This window comes from Mustelus asterias, chromosome 14 (assembly GCF_964213995.1).
Source record: "Mustelus asterias chromosome 14, sMusAst1.hap1.1, whole genome shotgun sequence".
NCBI lineage: Eukaryota > Metazoa > Chordata > Chondrichthyes > Carcharhiniformes > Triakidae > Mustelus > Mustelus asterias.
Window position 1 is genome coordinate 73148415 of NC_135814.1, and position 21795 is coordinate 73170209.

Consider the following 21795-nt stretch of genomic DNA (forward strand, 5'->3'; position numbering starts at 1 on the left):
GAATGACAGATCTGTCAAATGAGGAGAGACTAAGTCAATTATGATTATATTAATTGGAGTTTAAAAGAGTTAGAGGGGATCTCATAGAAACTTATAAAATTCTAACAGGGTTAGACAGGATCGATTCAGAAAGAATGTTCCTGATGATGGAGGAGTCCTTTGAGGATAAGGGGTAAACCTTTTAGGGCTGAGGTGAGGAGAAATTTCTTCACCAAGAGAGTGGTGTATCTGTGGAGTTCATTACCACACAAAGTAGTTGAGGCCAAAACATTGTGTGATTTATCATAGAATCATTAATCCTACAGTGCAGAAGGAGGCCATTTGGCCCATCGAATCTGCACTGACCATAATCCCACCCAAGTGCTAACCCCATAACCCCATGCATTTACCCTAGGTAATCCCCCTGACACTATGGGGCAATTTAGCATAGCCAATCCACCTAACCAATTTCTTGTCGGCGGCACGGTAGCGCAGTGGTTAGCACTGCTGCTTTACAGCTCCAGGGTCCTGGGTTCGATTCCTGGCTTGGGTCACTGTCTGTGTGGAGTTCGCACGTTCTCCTCGTGTCTGTGTGGGTTTCCTCCGGGTGCTCCGGTTTCCTCCCACAGTTCGAAGATGTGCGGGTTAGGTTGATTGGCCATGCTAAAATTGCCCTTAGTGTCCTGAGATGCGTAGGTTAGAGGGATCAGTGGGTAAATATGTAGGGATATGGGGGTAGGGCCTGGGTGGGATTGTGGTCGGTGCAGACTCGATGGGCCAAATAGCCTCATTCTGTGCTGTAGGGTTTCTATGATTCTATGATTCTAACCTGCACATCTTTGGAGGAAACCGGAGCACCGAGAGGAAACCCACACAGACACAAGGAGAACGTGCAAATTCCACACAGACAGTGACCCAAGCTGGGAATCGAACCCAGGTTCCTGGTGCTGTGAGGTAGCAGTGCTAAGCACTGTGCCACCGTGCTGCCGACAAGAAATTGGATATAGCTCTTGGGGCTGAAGGGATATATGGAGGGGAAGGGGGGATCAAGGTAAAGGTATTAGAAACATAGAAAATAGTGCAGGAGTAGGCCATTAGGCCGTACAAGCTTGCATCACCATTCAATATGATGATGGTTGATCATGTACTTTCAGTATCCCACTCCCGCTTTTCTCTCCATCGGATCAGGAATGGTCAACCAGATTCACGACCTACAGCTCCAAACAGAAGAAGCAACTGTGTGGGCAGTTGTAAGTATCAGCTAGATCCGTGGGATCTTGGGGTGGAAGATTGTGGGGGGGGGGGTGCGATTGGCCAGGGCAGATACTGGGGCGGCAATCAGCTGGGGATGTGGGGGAGGTGTATCGCAGCGATGTCCAGGGGATGAGGGGGACAATCGGCTGGGGAGGCCAGAGATCAGGTGAGCAATATCTGGGAGGAAAGACAGATCTCTATGTTTTCTGATCTGCGCATGCAAAATAGTGCCCTCTAGTGTGAGCAGCCAACTTTCCAGCGAGAATAGACTCCATCCATTTTCCCCTACCGGTGTGAATCACATTTTGCCTTTTTTGTTTTTTTTAACACTAAGTGTCACAAGATTGTGTCTGAAAGCTCACTGAAAAAATGGGTGCGATTTCCGTTTTCAAACTTGTTCAGCACTTAGGCCGGGAATTTACGACCTCTCTTGGGCGAGGCTCGTAAAATCCCACCCAAGGCCAACAGAGAATTCTATTCTGCGAGCCTCTCCCACCCTGATTCCGGGGCAGGTGTGCCAGTAAAATTCCAGCTTTAGAATTTCTTTGGTAAGATTGTCCATAGAACTGAAATAAGGTACGACTTCAATGGAGACAGGCCTGGCCAACGATGAAACCAAAATGCAGGACAAGGAAAAGCCCTGCAGCAGGTGGTGAAAGAAAAGACAGAAATAAGATCAGAAAATATCGATCTGATACTGAAGATAAAGAAACTACAAAGAAATGCACTGAATGCCTCGAGCTTACTGAGAAGCAGTGAGCTGCTAAAAAATGGCATTGTTGAAATAACAATCAAGAACCTAGAATGTCAAGAAAAAGTTGAACAGTTGTAACAGAAGTTTTGACAAAGGAGCATGAAGAGTCTCAAAAATAACTAACAGAAGTAAAATTACTGAATCTAACCTTGAAGGGTAGCACGGAGGAATTAGCCTCTGCCACGGAAAACCTATTTCAATGTCAAGAACCAACTTCCATGTTTGGAAGATGAGCTTATTGATGATAAATTAGAACTTGCTGAACTTCAATTATCAAAAATCTCTATTAAGTATCATGAAGACACATGGAACAGGAAAAGGAATTGCTAAGCAGTTGGTTGAATGCAGAATTCATAACCAAAACTGATGAAAAGTTGGAACTTCATCATGAAAAGAGCAATGGAATTTTTGAACTTCAATCTGATCTGAAGGGCAGGAACAATGGGATACTCAGTACGAAAGACCAAATCTAGACTTTAAAAGCAGATAAGATAAATAGGTCATAGATTGAGGATCTAATGAGCGTATTGGAAAAGTCTAAGGAGCAGTCAGTGGAAAAAGGACTCTGAAAGAAACTGAATGCCCAGGTGAAGTTATCAAGCTGGTGTAAGGATTCCACTGAAACAAAGACAACTGAACTCACTGGAGTAGTCGTTGAGCTGAATAAAAAGATTAATCAGCTTGAAAAAGAGCTAGAAAATACGAGAGTAAACAAACATTTAGCTGAAATTGTGAAATAAATGAAAATTGGTTCCATTTTTGACACATCAACTTCTATAAAGAACATGGTGGACCCCATAAAAGAAAGAAAATCCGAGTCCGCTCTATGAATGCACGGAACAAACATTCCCTCCATTCCTCCGGAACGGGATAAACCCATACTAACTGATCAAAGAAGACAGATGGTTGACAAAGAAAAACATAACACTAAAGGGAATAAGAAGTGAGCCAGGTGTTGAAACCAGAGTACCTGAAACACCGGGATTCTCCCAAAACAAAACTAAGTGCCCAACGGGCAGGAAATCTTTTGGGCATGCTTACCCGAACAAATCTCCAACACTCTGAGCAATGCAGAGTGCCCTAGTGGGATTCACTCTGAAAAGTGGGGGAAGGGGCCTATTGCCGCCTGAGAGGCCAGCAGCATAGCGCTGAGTGGGCCGATCTGTCAATGCAGAGATTGGCACAGGCATGCTGGCACCCCCATTACAGGCCTTCCGATCGCTGGTCTCCAATCACTGGCCAGCCTTGGAACATCTCTGATCACTGGCCAAGTGCCTGGTGAGCTGTGTCAGAAATAATTGAATTACTGTCCTTGTTTGTCTCATTAAACTGGAATGCTTGGAAGGTGTTTAAATTAAAGCTGTATAAAAAAAGTGACTTGAGTGCACTGTAATGTGGAATATGAATGAACCTAAATAAAACAACATTGGTGTGATACCAACTAATTTCTCATCAGTGACCAGATAAAAAAAACTAAAAAGAGTTCTCATTTCATTTCTCTCATTGGACTGATTTGCAAAATATCAGAGGTGAGGAACTGTAAATGAGATCATAAATCTATTAGTTAACCTTGTTATTTAGCAAACTATACCATACTGATCAGAAACAGCTTCCAGAAGTTATTCATATTACATTTAAAGAATTGATTCCATTCTGCACAATAGCTAATTTCTCAAGGTTTATGCTGTCTTCTTCATTATACTTGAGCGTAGTGCTGCGTCTTTATTAATGGGAAAAACATTCACTAATGCCCGAATAATAAGATAATTATGAGAGACTACTTTTGAACCTCACAATTCAATTGTCTGTTATTTTAAAATTGTAAACTCATTCATATTCAGAATTTCAAAGCAGTGTTTTGTTCAAAAGTGCAAATCTTTTAATATCTAACTGCAGCAGGAAGCACATTTAAGCTTGCACGGTACGGTACGGTACGGCGGCACGGTAGCACAGTGGTTAGCACTGCTGCTTCACAGCTCCAGGGGCCTGGGTTCGATTCCCGGCTTGGGTCACTGTCTGTGTGTAGTTTGCACATTCTCCTCGTGTCTGCGTGGGTTTCCTCCGGGTGCTCCGGTTTCCTCCCACAGTCCAAAGATGTGTGGGTTAGGTTGATTGGCCCAGTTAAAAATTGCCCCTTAGAGTCCTAAAATGCATAGGTTTGGGGGATTAGCGGGTAAATATGTGGGGGTAGGGCCTGGGTGGGATTGTGGTCGGTGCAGACTCGATGGGCCGAATGGCCTCCTTCTGCACTGTAGGGTTTCTATGATTTCTTGCATAGCTCTGGTTAGGGCTATTAATGCTGGCTCTCATCAATGACTCCAAAGTCCGAAGTTCCATAAGATTACTACGGTCTTCTGTTTCCAGAGAAATCCAATAAATTAACTACATGCTCTTGGCCTCGGAGAAGCAGTTGTACAGAATAATGAAAACATCTAAAGAACCTGGAGGTGATTAGTATCATATTTTGTCGAGTTCCATGCAGGGAGGAAAGGTGTTGTGGCCCAATGTAATTGGACAAATGGTGCTGCTGCACTTAATGAACTTGTGAAGAAAGAATGGTGCATTTTCTTTAGGCTTTAACTAGACACATCTTTCAACTTGAGCCGGGCAAAAGTCATACTGCAAAATTAATACGTGTGGTAGTCTATTTCAGCGAACTAGCTGAAATTGCTTAGCTAAAGGAAAAATGATGTGTGTGACACTATTCACAAAGCTATAAAATCACAGTGTCATGTGGAGTTGAACTAAGTGGTCACAAATACAGTAAAATGTGCAAGGATTCTTTCCTTTAAATAAATTATACTTTGTTCAGTGTCCATGGAATGTTAGAATTAAAGGCTCCCCCGCTTCATTTATTTACCAGTAAATGGAAATAATATTACAGTGTGGCTTTTGGGCATGAATTGTGTAACTCGCTGTAAAGTAGTTGGAGCTTCAATGCTCCACTGTGTCTTTTCGATCATTCTATATTGCTACTTCTAATAATACAAAAACATTGATCACTCTCCATGTTCATGCTTATAATGTGTGCTTTGCTATACAGCAATTATTAATATTTTGCTGTCATTTCTTTTTAATTCTCCTCTCCTCCTCTCCTGAAAGTGGTGGCCAAAATGATTAGAAAAGTTGAAAACAATGGCAGCTTCATACGAGTGTATTTCTCAAAAGAGGCTTCAATTAGTTTTGTGCTTAGGAGGGTCACAGCTGACCGAGGGAGGGTCACTGGGCTGGCTTTGAATCCATATTGTATGACTGTGATGGGTGAATGCTTGCGCCATTTCTAATTTCCAGTCCAAACATTACTTCAACATGTTCAGCAGTGGGCAGAATGTCAAATCTGAAGTCTGTATTTTCTATAGACTAGACACATACCTATGCTGCAGTCCTCAAGTCATTAAATAATTCTACAGAGTGAGAGAGAACTTGTTAAATCCTGACCCCCTTCCCAACTGTCTGTAATTAGTGATTTTTTGTGAAGATGAGTGTGTGGCTATTTTAACCCCTGAATGTGGATGATTAAACTGTAACACTACATTCTGCACCTTCTCCTTTCCTTCTCTATGCTTCGTCTGTATAGCGCGCAAGAAACAATACATGTGACAATAATAAATCAAATTAACTAAAGACTTTTCATGGGTTCAAAGATAATTGTGAAGCACTCAGCTCAAAATGGAGTGCTATGACATCCACTCACAGAATCACACATACAGACACACTCAAGGTAAGTACAATTGGGAAGAACAGTGCATTGTTGCAAGTAATAGAAAAAAATGAATAGTTCATAGTTCACGTGGTTGCCTTATTTTAAAAGGTTGTATGTTGCAGGCCTGATGGGGAAGGTCTTTTTCACACCTGAAGTGAAGTTTAGGCAACAAACGCAAGGGAATGCACTGCTTTTAACATCCTGATCATTTGCCCTCAGTGCTTATTTAAATTGGCTGTTCCACAATAAAAAAAATGACCAAGTTACAACGAAAAGTTAACTGCCATTCCACCACAATGTATATAATATTATCAAATTCTCAGTCTGGTGCCTGAGCGACGCTCACCAAACTGAAGAATAAATTTGCTGTGGTGTAAAAGAGCTGCGTAATTTGTGTCGAGTCGGAGATGAACAGATTGGTACTTCTGCTGTGTTTGTTTTTAATTAAAACGAGGTTGTTTAAAAAAAAGGCTGTAGGTCATACCAGGGTCACAACATGTTATGGTTTAGCTGAGTTTGATCAAGTCTAACAAATTCCTCAAACCTTTGCAGCTAGACTCTTCGAATGTAAAATGTTCGATATGCTTCATATCTAAAATGCCACATGTCTCCCCAAAGTAAAATAACCTGGTATCATTTTACAAGAAGCAACTTATCATTGGGAGCGCTGAGTATTCTCAGGTGAGTCTTGTGTAACTCAGTCCTTCACAATGACACAATATCAATCTTTAATTATGCTTTGGATGTCATACAATTCGGCAAATCTCCAGTCACTCTTAAATCAGGAGCAGAATGTGACTCCCTTTATTACAACAATGAGGAATAAATTATTGCAGCCCATAAACATTTATCAAATGTTGCATATTTAACTGTAAATAAGTGAATCTATCATGCATTAGAGAATAAAAAATAAGGGTAATTACTTGATGATTGTCTACCAGCTTGCCAAAGGCACTATTAGTCTGGGTGTCATTTAGGAAGATGATGAAGGGGCATTAGATGCTGAAGTATAAGACGAAACACATTATTAAAATTATTCTCCTCTTAATGTTCTGATATAAGTTCAAAAATGGCTCAATTAAAAACTTGTGGCATATAATGCATATTAATTAATTCTAAAATTATAGGCACTTCACTTTTTAAAATTGATTTCTTCTGGTACGAAGAGAGACCTTTAATACACTTGACATACTTATTAATAGCACTATTTTCAAAGCTCTTTCACTCGAGTGAAGCTGGTGGATTGCACCAGGAAAAGGTCAATTTAGGTCCTTACACCTTGCATACTAATGCAGTGCACAGAGTTAGACCATGATCTGTAGTTTCTTTCCCTCTGTGTCAAGAACATTGTTAACCCCACACAGCTAAACCCAGGCATTTTCAAAGGCCAAGCCACTTGGAAATTTAAAGGTTCAGTTTGACCCCTTAAGTGAGCGTGATTATAATTATTTTCCTTTTGCCAATTTTCCCCTTTCTTTTGAAAACATTTGCCTATTCGAGTATACAGCTCCACAGGCATTCAGTGGCCTCCTAAATTTTAATCGGGTCCTCAACCAACATCACTAGAACAGCTTATGTGGTCATTATCACATTGTTGCTTGTGAGGGCTTGCTGAGCACAAATTGCCTGCTGTGTTTCCCACGTTTATAGCAGTGATTACACTACAAAAGTACGCCATGAGACATCCTGAGGTTGTGAAATGCACTATACAAATGAAAGCTTTTCATCTCAGGCCACCTTTTTATGTGCACAATTGTTATGAAGAAAGAAAGCTGCCAATTCTTCCCCCTTCATTGTCCAAAGTACTGACACCAAATACACTGCAGCCCCAGGTGAGATCAGCTAACCCACGATGGACCCATTGATCTTGAGATGAGCCTCACGTGGGCAACTTAGAATAAAATTGCAGAGTCTTTGGGAGAACTAGCCACAGCACATAAACAAAGAAATAATACTAAATCTATGGAAACTTTATTGATAAAAATCTCCACTTAGGAAGTACAATCCTAGATTTTCCCCCTGATATTGTCCAGCATTGGGTCCGCAAATAGAATGGGAATAGATGCCTTCAATATGGGAATCCTTTCCATTTTAATTCACAATATTTTCTGATGTAACTTACTGTCACCAAAGCCCATTTCCCAGAAACATGTTGATGTATTTTAAATAAGACAGTAATGTCCCAGCCAGAAGATAGGAAGGGAAACATATATCTACATCAACCTGGGCTACTCTATAAAATTATTACTTTATTTTTAAAATGTACCCTGACTATCCTTGATTCATGCCAGAGGAATTTCTAACCGTTAGAAACCAACAGGAAACTTATAATCTTTAAAGAGGTGCTAATGCCCTCTGTGACTGCAAACAGTTAAATTCCAAAGAAATGCTTCAACTGTCTTTACATTTCTAAGACAGAGCTCCAGCCAACGGAAACAGTGGGCATGATTGTACCACTTCCCTGTGCCCATCAATCAGCATGACGAGCTGGGATAATAGTGGGAGATGCTAAAAATCCAATTCGCGCCCAGCACAAAACGGTTTGCTATCCTCCCAGCCTCTTTTTCCTGGCGAGAACCGCTTTGTTCCCGAAATGAGCGCGAAGCTGATTAGCATGAATCTGAATGGATTTCAAAATGGGTTTCACGGTGGCACAGTGGTTAGTACTGCTGCCTTGCAGCGCCAGGGACCTGGGTTCAATTCCCAGCTTGGTTCACCGTCTGCACATTCTCCCCGTGTCTGCGTGAATTTCCTCCGGGTGCTCCGGTTTCCTCCCACAATCCGAAAGACGTGCTAAATTCTCCCTCAGTGTACCCGAACAGGCGCCGGAGTGTGGTGACTCGGGGATTTTCACAGTAACTTCATTGCACTGTTAAAGTTAGCCTCTTTGTGACTAATAAATCAACTTTTATCATTAACGATGTCAGCACACTAGTGTCTTCACTCCTGAATGTTTCCCACCTCTCCCGCGTGACGTCATTCAGGCACAAATTGCGACCATTCGATAAAAGTGTGGTTCAGCTGCAGCAGAACGAACGAGAGCGAGGAGATGAGTACCACTCAGCATCAACAGAGGGGGAGAGTCCTCAGCCGCTGCCATGGTGTGGGATGCGGTGGGGGGGCTTGCATGGGTGCAGGGGTTTGGGAGGGCTTGTGCCTGAGGGGTATGGGGGTCCTCAGGTTGGGGTTTGCCGCTGGCTTGGGGCTCATGTTGTGCCATTCACCCAGGCTGCTGAGCAACCTCCCAGGGGTTGCAATATGAGGTCAATTCCCAACCCCACTGATGGCACCACGGTTACCCTGCCATCTGCCCAGGACAGGCTCTCTAACTGACTGCTGAATCCCATCCCAGGCACCACGAATATCAGGGGAACTCGGCAGGTGTTAACACAACTCCTCACACTGCATGGACTCTGCAATGCTGCCCTCGATGGGAACTCATCTCGTGCTAGTCATGAGGGTGCTTCCCCACCATCTGTCTGAACTGCTCGCAATTCCTGGAAAAAAGTGCACCAGACATCCTAGTGGGTGCACTCATGTCTATGCCTCAGGATTCCCAATGGGGACCCTCGCACAGTCACCATATGCTCGCCGTCCAAAAAGGAAAATGCTGGAAAATCTCAGCAGGTCTTGCAGCATCTGTAAGGACAGTAAAGAGCTGACGTTTCGAGTCCAGATGACCCTTTGTCAAAGCCGCTTTGACAAAGGGTCATCTGGACTCAAAACATCAGCTCTTTACTGTCCTTACAGATGCTCAGTAAGTCTTACAGACCCAGTAAGTCTTACGCTTACAGATGCTTCCAGACCTGCTGAGATCTTCTAGCATTTTCTCTTTTGGTTTCAGATTCCAGCATCTGTAGTAATTTGCTTTTATCCAGTCTATGCTCTCCATGCCTGCCACAGCGAGGATGTGGGCAAGAGTCCACAGGCCATTGAGGTGGCGCTTGGCACCGGGGATGGTGTCAGACTGCCAGTTTCCAGACTCATGGGTACACTGGTTGCTGAGAGGGAGTGAGGGGCCTGGGATGGGTCTCTCTTTGTCCCTCTCTGTCTCATTCTCTCTCTCTTACTCCCTCTTTCCACCCCCTCACCGCCCCCGCCGCACCCCCCCACCCCCCCCCTCCCCCCCCCCCCCCCCCACCGCCACCTTTCCCCCATTACTCCAAAGGAATAATAGATTTTGCTTTGGAGCCAGCAGACTTGCAGTGATTTTCATTGCCGTGGGGGAGGAGGAGGAAGGAGACATCCACCTGCTGCAAGGCCAGCCCAGGCCAGAGGCCAAAGGCCAAAGCAGGAGATGTTGCAGGTGGAGGACAAGGGTTAAGTGGATTGGCCATGTTATAATGTCCCTTTGGGGAATTAACAGGGTAAGTATGTGGGGTTAAGGGAATAGGGCCTGATTAAGATGCTCTGCCGGAGAGTTGATGCAGCCTCAACGGGCCGAACGGCCTCATTCTGCGCGATCGGGTGTTAAAATCCAAGTCAGAAACTCCAAGGTATTTTATGAAGCCTGCCTGGATCATAAGTTTTGCAATTTGAATTTGGCATAAGATGTTTCATTTCAGGTATCATTCAAATGACCCACTGGGGAGCTTTTATCAAACAAAGTTTATTGAAGAATACAGTTAACATATAGCAATAACCTTTACCAATAGTAATCAAGAAAAAAAACCTATGATATTGTATAAACCTTAACAGTTATATGAAACGTTCCAACCAAACAAACTGCTTTATAAACCTACCCCAGCCACAGGTTTAACACAGAAAATAAGACTGCTCACATGATGCTAGAACTTTGTCCTTCGGTTGGATTCTGAGAGAAAAAGAAATCCTCATCTCTGTGCCAAAGATTATGTGGGGAAAAGGAGAGAGGGCAAGACAATCCATAAGGTTATCCATCCGGGCCCACAATCCCTCCCAGAAATCCATGTCCTCATGATTCATTAAACTGACAACCCGACACCATCAAAGCAATTCTCCTGAGCGCCTGTGGAACCCAAAACTTATAACCTGACTCGCAGTCTCACAGCCCCAGGCACGCCCAACTCCAAATCATTCAGTAATGATGCCGGTCCATTCGTGGGCACAATGGGCGGAATTTTAGGAAATTGTTTCTAAGTGTTTGACGAGCGTGAAAACAGGAGCGTTCTTGATCCATTTATCAGGTGAGTTTTCACGCCCAATCATATGCACTCAGTCTTTGAAAATATGGGCCGGACTGTTTATAGCCGCGAGAGGCAGTGGGCGGGGCCTAATTTGCCAGACAGCCTGCAGCTCAGATCGGAGCCACAACTGCGCATGCAAAGAAAAAGCAGAAAAAAACAGCTCTGTGACAGAACATCGCCTCCCCCACCCCCGCCGCCCCGGGCCAGATACAGCCTCCGCCTCCCCCGCCACAGACATCGAAGACCCTCCCCCAACATTACCAACCCCCTGGAATGCTCTAACAGGCGTGTGACTCTCCCAAACTGCCTGCAGCTGATCTGCCCGAACAAGGGACAGCTCCATAAAAACCTCAAGGATGGACAGACCGGCAGGCAGTGCAGGAAGAAATGGCCTCCAGGAAGACAGCTCCCCATTTTTTGGATGCAGATCTGGCCAGGTTGCTGAAGGCGGTGGAGGCAAGGCGGGACACCCTCTTCCCCCCAGCAGGACGCCATCCCAGAGGAAGGGATGGAAACGCTAACTGGTGACAGCATGCGTTAGTGCCAGGGCACTGGCCAGGAGAACCGGAAAGCAATTCCAAAAGAAACTGAATGACCTAATCTGATGTGGAGATGTCAGACTGGGGTAGGCATAGTAAGAAGTCTCACAACACCAGGTTAAAGTCAAACAGGTTTATTTGGTAGCACAAGCTTTCGGAGCGTTGCCCCTTCATCAGGTAAGTGCAGGATTTGGTTCACAAACAGGGCATTATATAGACACAAACTCAATTACAAGATAATGGTTGGAATGCGAGTCTTAATAGGTAATCAAGTCTTTACAGGTACAGACAATGCGAGTGGAGAAAGGGTTAAGTACAGGTTAAATTGTCTCAAGCTGGGACAGTTAGTGAGATTTTGCAAGCCCAGGCAAGTTGTGGGAGTTACAGATAGTGCGACATGAACCCAAGATCCCGGTTGAGGCCGTCCTCATGTGTGCGGAGCTTGACTATCAGTTTTTGCTCGGCGATTCTGCATTGTGGTGTGCCTTGAAGGCCACCTTGGAGGACGCTTACCCGAAGATCAGAGGCTGAATGCCCTTGATTATTGAATTGTTCCCCGACAGGAAGGGAACACTCCTGCCTGGTGATTGTTGAGCGGTGTTCATTCATTCGTTGCCGTAGCGTCTGCATGGTCTCCCCAATGTACCACTAACTGCCCTGGCTGGAGACAATACACATCTCTTTAACCTGTGCTTAACCGTCTCTCCACTCACATTGTCTGTACCTTTAAGACTTGATTACCTGTAAAGACTCGCATTCTAACCATTATTTTGTAAATTGCGTTTATGTCTTTATATGCCCTGTTTGTGAACTCCCACTTAACTGGTGAAGGGACAGCACTCTGAAAGCTAGTGACTTGTGCTACTAAATAAACCTGTTGGACTTTAACCTGGTGTTGTGAGACTTCTTACTGTGTTTACCCCAGTCCAACGCCGGTATCTCCACAATCTGAATGCCAGCCAGGGCCCTCAAGGTTCAGGGCTTCCAGAGGACAATCGCCAAGTGCATCACAGGCCACGGAGCGAGGTAGGCAGCTGGCCCCCATTGCCTCCAATGTACATCCTGGGGAGACACCGAGACGTAGTGGTAGGCCACGTAGGGTTAAGAAGTTGTAGCTGCACTAAGGTGGCACGGGTGAAGGGCATCACTAGATAGATAGAATATTTAGGCACTTTAATGTCTCATGTTCACATGTTTTTATATTATCACTTATTTTGAAGGCGCTTTTATTGGGAACAATAAATGTTTTTTCACCCCAATCCTGTGACTAACTTGCAGGTTGATGGCAGTGGACGAGGCCCCTCAATGCACTATTACTGAGAAAATCAAGGCTCTCAAATAATTCACTGGCTACAGCGGGCGGCATGCATTGACAGCGACTTACAGCATCGGCCATGGCATCCCCAGAATCCCCAGGCAGGTGAGCTGGGACGATTGGGAGTGAAGCTCACTAATTACATTGTGATGAATGCAAAAAAAATGCAAATTGATGTTTCACCCATTTTTGGTGGGCTCCTGATTGTGCCAATTTTTTTCTCTTGGTAAAATAGGAATGGGGAAAGGGCGCCATTCCCACTATTCGCATCACACCCGATCTTACGACATTTTCCAATTGCAAAACAGGCGCGATGAGGTCAGAAAATTCTGTCCAATATTTCTGCTCATTGTTGATGTACACTCATTGTTCATGAATACTGTAAATGGATGAATGTTTTTCAGGTGAAGACTCCTACATTATACGCTACAGTTGAAAGATTACAACAATGTTTTTCCACCCACAGAATACCTGAGGTCATTGGGGCAAATTTTCCCATTCCGCCCACCATGGGAATTGTAGCAAGTGAGGGACGGACCATGGAAAGCTCCTTTGTCCTCGAGCAGGATTTTCTGGTTTCGGGACAAGCGCAGCCTGAAACTCCTGCCTATTGGGCCCAATTTTACCATTTTGATTCTAAGTGCCGAATCTGGGCCTAGTACAGATCCGACCTTGAAATCCGCTTTCAGACGTGCCCATATGCTTTCAGCCGGCTCCAGTCCGATCCGCGCTGTGGGCGGGGCTTAGCGCTGCCGGAACGGTCGGAGCTCTGAACTGCGCATGCGCAGTTTGAAAAAAATTTGAAAAAGCGCGCCCAGGTCGGGAAAGAAAAGAAAAGCAGAAAGCGGGGAGAGCGGCTCTCTGACGCAGATCATCCTCTGGGGGTGGAGGGGGGGGCGGGGTGGAGGGGGAGGGAGGCAGGTCAGATGTTTCTCTGGGGGGGGGGGAGGAGGAGGAGGCGGGTCAGTGATGCGGATCATTGATGTGCCTTGCACTGGAAGTCGCTCCTGTGCTAATTTTATTCTGGTAGTCACAGGAAGATGGAATCTTGTAACCCTGTGATGACTTCCACGATTAGGTGAAAGAGAGCCTGGGAGTTTTAGAGAGGTTCTGCTGTAAAGAAGGCAGAAAACAATAGTTAGCTGTCTCAGGTCACTGATATAAACCTTTGGTCAGACAAATGAATCTTGCGGGCATTTCTCATACAGAGGAGATTGCTCATCGATCTATATAAAAAAATTAATGCAAATCCTGGGCAGTGGAGAGTATTTTCAAGCAGAGTTAATAATTTGATTGCTGTCCTGTCCAGTGCAATTCACTGAACCCGGAGCTCTAATCAGTCTGGGTCTTGCAGTCAAATGTATCTCTGGGGGATAGGGGGAGGAGGGAGGCGGGTCAGAGCATCCTCTGGGGGGGTGGGGGGGGAGGAGGGATTGCCCACAGAGTGGCAGCGGACACTCCTGTCCCCATCCCTCCCCATCGATCACCCGCAGAGTGGCAGCAGAGCCCCCTGACCCCCCCCACCAGAGATCCATCTGCCCCCCCCCCCCACCAGTGAGCGATCGGGCCTCCCCCCCACCACCAGACAACGATCAGCCCTCTCGCAACCCCCCCCAGAGATACATCTGACCCGCCTCCTCCTCCTCCCCCCCCAGAGGATGCTCTGACCCGCCTCCCTCCTCCCCCCTCCCAGAGGATGTTCTGACCCACCTCCTCCTCCTCCTCCCCCCCCCCCCCAGAGGATGCTCTGACCCGCCTCCCTCCTCCCCCCTCCCAGAGGATGCTCTGACCCACCTCCTCCTCCTCCTCCCCCCCCCCCCCAGAGGATGCTCTGACCCGCCTCCCTCCTCCCCCCTCCCTCCCAGAGGATGCTCTGACCCAGCTCCATCCTCCCCCCCACTCCCAGAGGATGATCTGGGTCAGAGAGCCGTTGCAGGCTCTGAACCCGCTTCGGAGGCTCCCCTGCAAAATAAAAATCGGCTTCAGATTTTTATTTTGCAGGTCGCTAAATCCGGAAGGGAACAAAAGAAGGTAAAATGGGAATTGATGATAGAGTTGGGCGGGCGGTTCATTAATTCGATTTAAATGCATGCTAATCGGCTTTTGGTAAAGTTGCGATGTGCTCGGACGCAGGTGCAGATCGCGATAAAGGCCTCACACCCGATTTTACCGTGATTTCGCGCCCGAAAACGGGCGCAAATTGTTGGTAAAATCGGGCCCATTGTGTCTAAGAATGGAACAGTATTCACAAGTGCTGAGTTTCAAAACTTCAACACTTTTAATGGAATAAAGCACATTCGAATTGCACCTTACCATCCAGTATCCAATGGATTTGCTGAGTGAACTGTCCAAACTTTTAAGTCTGGCCTAAAGAAGCAGTCAGGAGGAACCCTGGAGGCCAGAATCTTACGCTTCATTCTTGGCTACCGGAGCACTCCACATGCAACAACAGGAGTCCAACCAGAAAAGTTAATGAACCATCACTTCAGAAGGAGACTCAGCTTCATGTTTCCAAATTTGCTGGGAGAGTAGAGATCAGCCAAAACAGTTAGAAGGCAAGTCATGATTCATGTCAGTCAACATGGTTGTTTATGGAGGATAATAATGTGCATGTGAAGAATTTTGGTCATGTGTGGAGTTGGATCCCTGGAATTGTTGTCTCTATTACTGGACCCCTATCTTACAATGTGGATGTAGAAGGAAGGATCATCCAAAAACACATAGAATATTTGAGAAAAAGAGAGAAGCCCCAGCAGCCGGTTTTGCCATCAGGAAGTATATTGCCATCAAGAAATGTTATCAGCTATCCAAACTTTGAAGTATCTGTGGCAAGCACAACTGACGTTGCCATAGAAACAGATAGAACTGAACAGCCTGTGTCTGAAGAGGCACCAGTCATTGTGGTTTTGGCTGACACCAATCCTGAGGTCAGAGGAGTTACACCACTCCACAAGGATTGGGAAACCCTAATTTATAATTGACTAAATTTGCGCACAAAATGGTTAATTATCATGATTGTGCAAATTGAGTACTGACATTTGTATGAAAGGACTTAGGGGGAGAAGGATGTGTTGATTGTCTCTTTAAGGATCCATCTGCAGAATAAGGGTCACATGATCCAGGGAACCAATCAGGGAATACGGTGGGTGATCACCCTAGTAAGCGTGGCCTTCTGTACTCAGAGTCACCTCGGGAACTTATTGCAGCCTCGTGGCTGCAAGCCTCTATATAGTTTTAACCTGAAAATAAACTAATTGTATTTTCCCCAAACTGGTGAACCAGCATCTTTACACTTTTTAAATCCTGCAGCAACAAATCTCCCCTCTTTCTTCATCAATTTATTTCTGTGTTACAGGGAATTGTGCTTCTGACCTGTCAGGACCAGGGCCGCTCTGCATGAGGTCATAAACATTCACTGATCTGGTCTCTTCCTTCCATTCTATCTGCACAAAATATGATAATTTGGATAGGTCTACATTTTCTCATAAGTAAATTGCATTATTGGAATGTTTCTTTGGCAGCAGAAGCTGTGACATGGATGAAAACAGGCCGCTTTGTTAATATATGAAAAAGACTAAAGGGTTCCCAATTGACAATCATGGATCCAAAGTCAAACACCATTGACTTCATTGAAAGCCTATGTTGCAGGCATGCCGTGTCATTATACTTGAAGCAACTACATTAAGGATGTTTAACCTTGAATATCTTATTTAAAGTATTATATGTTTCTTTACGTCTGCTTCTTACAATCATCTGCTCTGTCAGCCCAGCCCCTGCCAACACCATACTTTCACGGAAAGTGCCACCGATGGACCCCTCTTTAGTTGTACTGCCCTTAGCATCACCTCAACAAGACCGCAAGAAACTACAAAGGGTTGTGAACGTAGCTTAGTCCATCACGCAAACCAGCCTCACATCCATTGACTCCATCTACACTTCCCCGCCAGAGTGTTTAGTCTACTGCTCCAAAGTTGTATCACTTTAAGGAACACCAGCAGCTCTTTAAATCTTTTGCTGTCCCACGGTAGATTTTACTATTCCAATGCTTTCCTGGCCAGTCTCTGACCTTCCACCCTCCATAAATTAGAGCTCATCACAAAATACCTCTGCCAATATCTTAACTTTTACCAATGGTCCATTCACACATCACCAGTTCCTGGTTTACCAACACCCCCATGTTAAAATTCTCATCCTTGTTTTCAAATCCCTCCATGGCCTTGCCCTCCCCTGCCTCTGTAACCTGTTCCAGTCTAACAATCTCTGTTCTTCTCCAATTCTGGCATATTGCACAAACCTAGGCTGAAGTTTTCCTGCGTCGCTCACCACGGGAATCATAGTGGGCGAGACAGAAAATGCAGCAGACCAAAGGTCCGTTGAGCTCAAGTGGAAATTTCTAGTCTTGGGATGCACGCAGCCAGAGAGTCCCGCCCCTAGTTTCCATTGCTTGAATCATTGGTGCCTGTTCAATTACTGCCTTGGGAGGATTAGCTCAGGAATCTCTTCAATAAACCAGTCAACTTCTCTACCTCCCTCTATTCCTTTAAGGTGCTCCTTAACAGAGGGATGGAAACCACATATCGGCGCAGGCTTGATGGGCCAAAGAGCCTGTTCCTGTTCTTTGTTCTTAAAACTTTCCTATTTGACCAAACTTTTACTCCCCCATTCTAATATCTCCTTATGTGGCTCCATGCCAAATTCTGCAGCACTCCTGTGAAGCATCATGGGACATTTAACTAAAGGCATTATATCAATACAAAAGATGTTGTCATTGTTACTGAATGTCTTGCTGCATTGCCAAAGGATTCCCTGGATTAGTCTGAGCATGGAATGGTGAACAATTAGTTAAATATGCAGACTTCACTGCATGCTTGATACACAAGATGCATTTTTACTCTACTTGGCTTGCTGCCCTCCTTCCCTGTGCAAAAGGAGCCCTGTAATAAGCTGCATTATTTGAAATATAATAGGATTAGAAAAATATAGAGAGAAATTGGGCATACAAAAATCTTTAGGAAGCAGTTATTAGTTTATACTGAATACATGGAGCAAAAGAATTCACTGCAGACACTCTGTGACCCTACTTTATAAACAACTGCTTGTGTGGGGACAAGTGTTGGGCATAAAGCAAGGACACCTAAAAGATGACACAGTTGATTACACCGGATGTGCACATACAGGTGCAGTGAGATGGACCAGAGACAGAACAAAGTGAGGGACGAATCACTAGACCACAATGATCTCATCATCATCTATGCATTAAATGATGAATGATGATAAGATGAGGCCCCGGCACTCTGAAATGATTCATTACCCTGTCAGGCTATTAATGGAGTACTATTCCCCAGTCAAATGCTCCTCAAGACACTATTAAACGAACAAAGATTGTTCATACCACGGCTGAAAATTATTTTCATGAAGGGAGCACCATCCCATTTTCTTGTGATCTATGAGACACTTTCAAGTCAGCTGAATGGTTTCTAAGCCAACTAGCTCAGTACCTTTACGAACCCACGCTGATTTAAGAAGTTGGTTCCAATAAGTAGATTACTATTGTAAAATTCAAATCAGATAGAATGCGCATTTTATTTCTATGAACTGATTAAAGATGCAAACCTTTCAGAGAAGCAAATTAAATGTGACAAACTTTATTCTGGGATGAAACGTTTGTGTAAATGAATGCATGAAATATAAAAAAAAACATTTTTTGATTCAAATAGTTTAAAGCATAGCAGGAGAGACGTATGCTGTTACGAGCAACACCCCAAGATTGACAGGGATTTTACACAAGGGGCCTGGCAGAAAAATGTAAACAGCGTATGATCATAATTCCAGCTTTTCTATTACAATCAAGGTTGAGATTGCTGAATTAACGCTGTGGAGATTGCCCCAACCAATTAGGTTCTTAGCACTGGCAGGCTCAAATTCAATGTAGTGTTTAATTGCTCAGCAACTTGCCTTAGGAGAGCATCCAAAGAACAAAGAAAAGTACAGCAGAGGATCAGGCCCTTCAGCCCTCCAAGCCTGTGCCGATCATGATGCCTGAACTAAATTTAAATACACCTTCTGCCCTTCATCCTTATTTCCTTCCTATTCACGTACCCATCCAAATGCCTTTGAATGTTGCTAATGTGCCTGCTTCCACCATCTCCTCTGACAGTGCGTTTCAGGCACCCACGACTCTGCATGAGAAACGTCCTCTGCACACCTTCCTTAAACTTTCCCCTCTCACCTTGAACCTGTGCCCCCTTGTAATTCCATCCTGGGACTATTCACTCTGTCTATGCCTCTCATAATTTTGTAGACCTCTATCAGTCTCCCCTCAGCCTCTGTCTTTCCAGTGAAAACAATCCTAGTTTATTCAAGCTCTCCTCATAATCAACACCCTCAAGACCAGGTGACATCCTAGTGAGCCTTCTAAAGTAAATTTTATTTATTAGCCTGAAGTAAGGCTTACCTTAACACTGCAATGAAGTTACTGTGAAATTCCCCTAGTCGACACACTCCGGCGTCTGTTCGGGTCAATGCACCTAACCAGTACGTCTTTCAGACTGTGGGAGGAAACTGGAGCACCCGAAGGAAACCCACGCAGACACAGGGAGAATGTGCAAACTCCATACAGACAGCGACCCAAGCCGGGAATCGCACCCAGGTCCCTGGCGCTGTGAGGCAGCAGAGCTAACCATTGTGCCACCATGCCACCCCACCCTTTTCACTCTCTCAAAAGCTTTCACGTCCTTCTGGTAGTGTGGCGACCAGAACTGCACGCAATATTCCAAATGTGGCCTAACCAAGGTTTTATATAGCTGCAACATGATTTGCCAACTCTTGTGCTCAATCCCCTGGCCAATGAAGCAATCATGCCATACGCCTTCTTAATCACCTTGGCCACCTGAGTTATCACTTTTAGGGTACTATGGACCTGCATGCCCAGACCCCTCTGTATGTTAGTGTTCCTAAGGATTCTGCTATTTATAATGTAATTCACACCTAAATTTGATCCTCCAAAATCCAGTATCTCACATTTGCTCGGATGAAACTCCATCTGCCATTTCTGTGTCCAAGTCTCCAATCTATCTTTATCCTGTTGTATCCTCTGATAATCCTCGGCACTATCAATAACTCCATCAATATTCGTGTCATCCACAAACTTACTAATCAAACCACCCACGTTTTCCTCCTGATCATTTGTATGTACTACAAACAACAAAGGTCCCAGCACTGATCCCCGCAGAACACCACTAGCTACAGATCTCCATTCTGAAAACACCTTTCCACCACTACTCTCTGTCTTCTGTAATCAAGATGTGGAGATGCCGGCGTTGGACTGGGGTAAACACAGTAAGAAGTTTAACAACACCAGGTTAAAGTCCAACAGGTTTATTTGGTAGCAAAAGCCACACAAGCTTTTGGAGCTCCAAGCCCTTTCTTCAGGTGAGTGGGAATTCTGTTCACAAACAGGGCACATAAAGACACAGACTCAATTTACATAAATAATGTCATCCACAAACTATGCAGACGCTGCGACAACGGATGAATGAACACCGCTCGACAATCACCAGGCAAGACTGTTCTCTTCCTGTTGGGGAGCACTTCAGCGGTCACGGGCATTCGGCCTCTGATATTCGGGTAAGTGTTCTCCAAGGCGGCCTTCACGACACACGACGGCGCAGAGTCGCTGAGCAGAAACTGATAGCCAAGTTCCGCACACACAAGGACGGCTCAACCGGGATATTGGGGTCATGTCACACTATTTGTAACCCCCATAGTTGCCTGGACCTGCAGAGTTTCACTGGCTGTCTTGTCTGGAGACAATACACATCTTTTTAGCCTGTCTTGATGCTCTCTCCACTCACATTGTTTGTATCTTAAAGACTTGATTAGCTGTAAGTATTCGCATTCCAACCATTATTCATGTAAATTGAGTCGATGTCTTTATATGCCCTGTTTGTGAACAGAATTCCCACTCACCTGAAGAAGAGGCTTGGAGCTCCAAAAGCTTGTGTGGCTTTTGCTACCAAATAAACCTGTTGGACTTTAACCTGGTGTTGTTAAACTTCTTACTCTGTAATCAAGCCATCTGTATCCATTTAGCCAGCCCAACGCGAATCCCATGTGATTTTAGTTTTTATACCAATCTACCATGTGGGACCTTGTCAAACTCCTTACTAAAGTCCCTATAAACCGCAACCTTCCCTCATCAATAATCTTTGTCACCTCTTCAAAAAACTCAATCAAGGTGGTGATTATTCCTTACTCAGTTATTATCCTTATTATTCTAGAAATGGTGCGCTGAAGTAGGTTTGCAGCCTAGGGACCCGGTTTTCCCACTGTGACCCGCAACTTTTCTGATGGGTCGGATCAGGAGATGCGCATGTCAGCCATTTTGTGAGTTCCCCGCGAGTGTTTACGACCCGGACACATCTCCCAACCGGAAGAAAATGGTGCCGCCGGGAACGTTCAAAAAACTGGTGAAAGTGAGGTAAGTCATTTGAATATGTTTTACATATATTTTCAGTGTGATTATTGGGCCCAGCATGGAACTTGCCGGGCCCGATAGCATCTCCCACACCGCCAGGAGTACTTCATTCCGACAGGGTTTGGTGTAGCTCCCCACATTCGGTGAACTAGCGGGAGACCTCGCCGGAATGAAGGGGAGGCAATTGGTGCCTCCTAGGGGGTTGGGTGGCAAGGGGGTGCCCCCTGGGCATGGGCACCCTGGCAGTGCCAGTCTGTGCCCCTGGCACTGCCAAGGGGCAATGTGCCCATGCCCAGGGGGCACCTTGGCACTGCCCATTGGGCATCAGGCAGTGCCAAGTGGGTGGGGCCTATTGTGGGCATGGCCTAGGTGCAATTGGTGGGGTTGAGGGATCCCGCTGCCTCTCTGAACTGGGATCGGTCTGGTCTGATGTGAGGCCAGTGATCGGGGCGGGCTGGGGTGGGGGGGGGGGGGCGGTGGGGTTGGTGGTGGTCTGTCGGAGAGGCCTGCCTCCGGGGGCGTCTGACCCTGGAGGGGTTGGAGGGATCACCACTGCTGGTGGTGGTGGACTGGACATCGGGGCACTCTGGATCGGGGGTTCAGGGCTGGG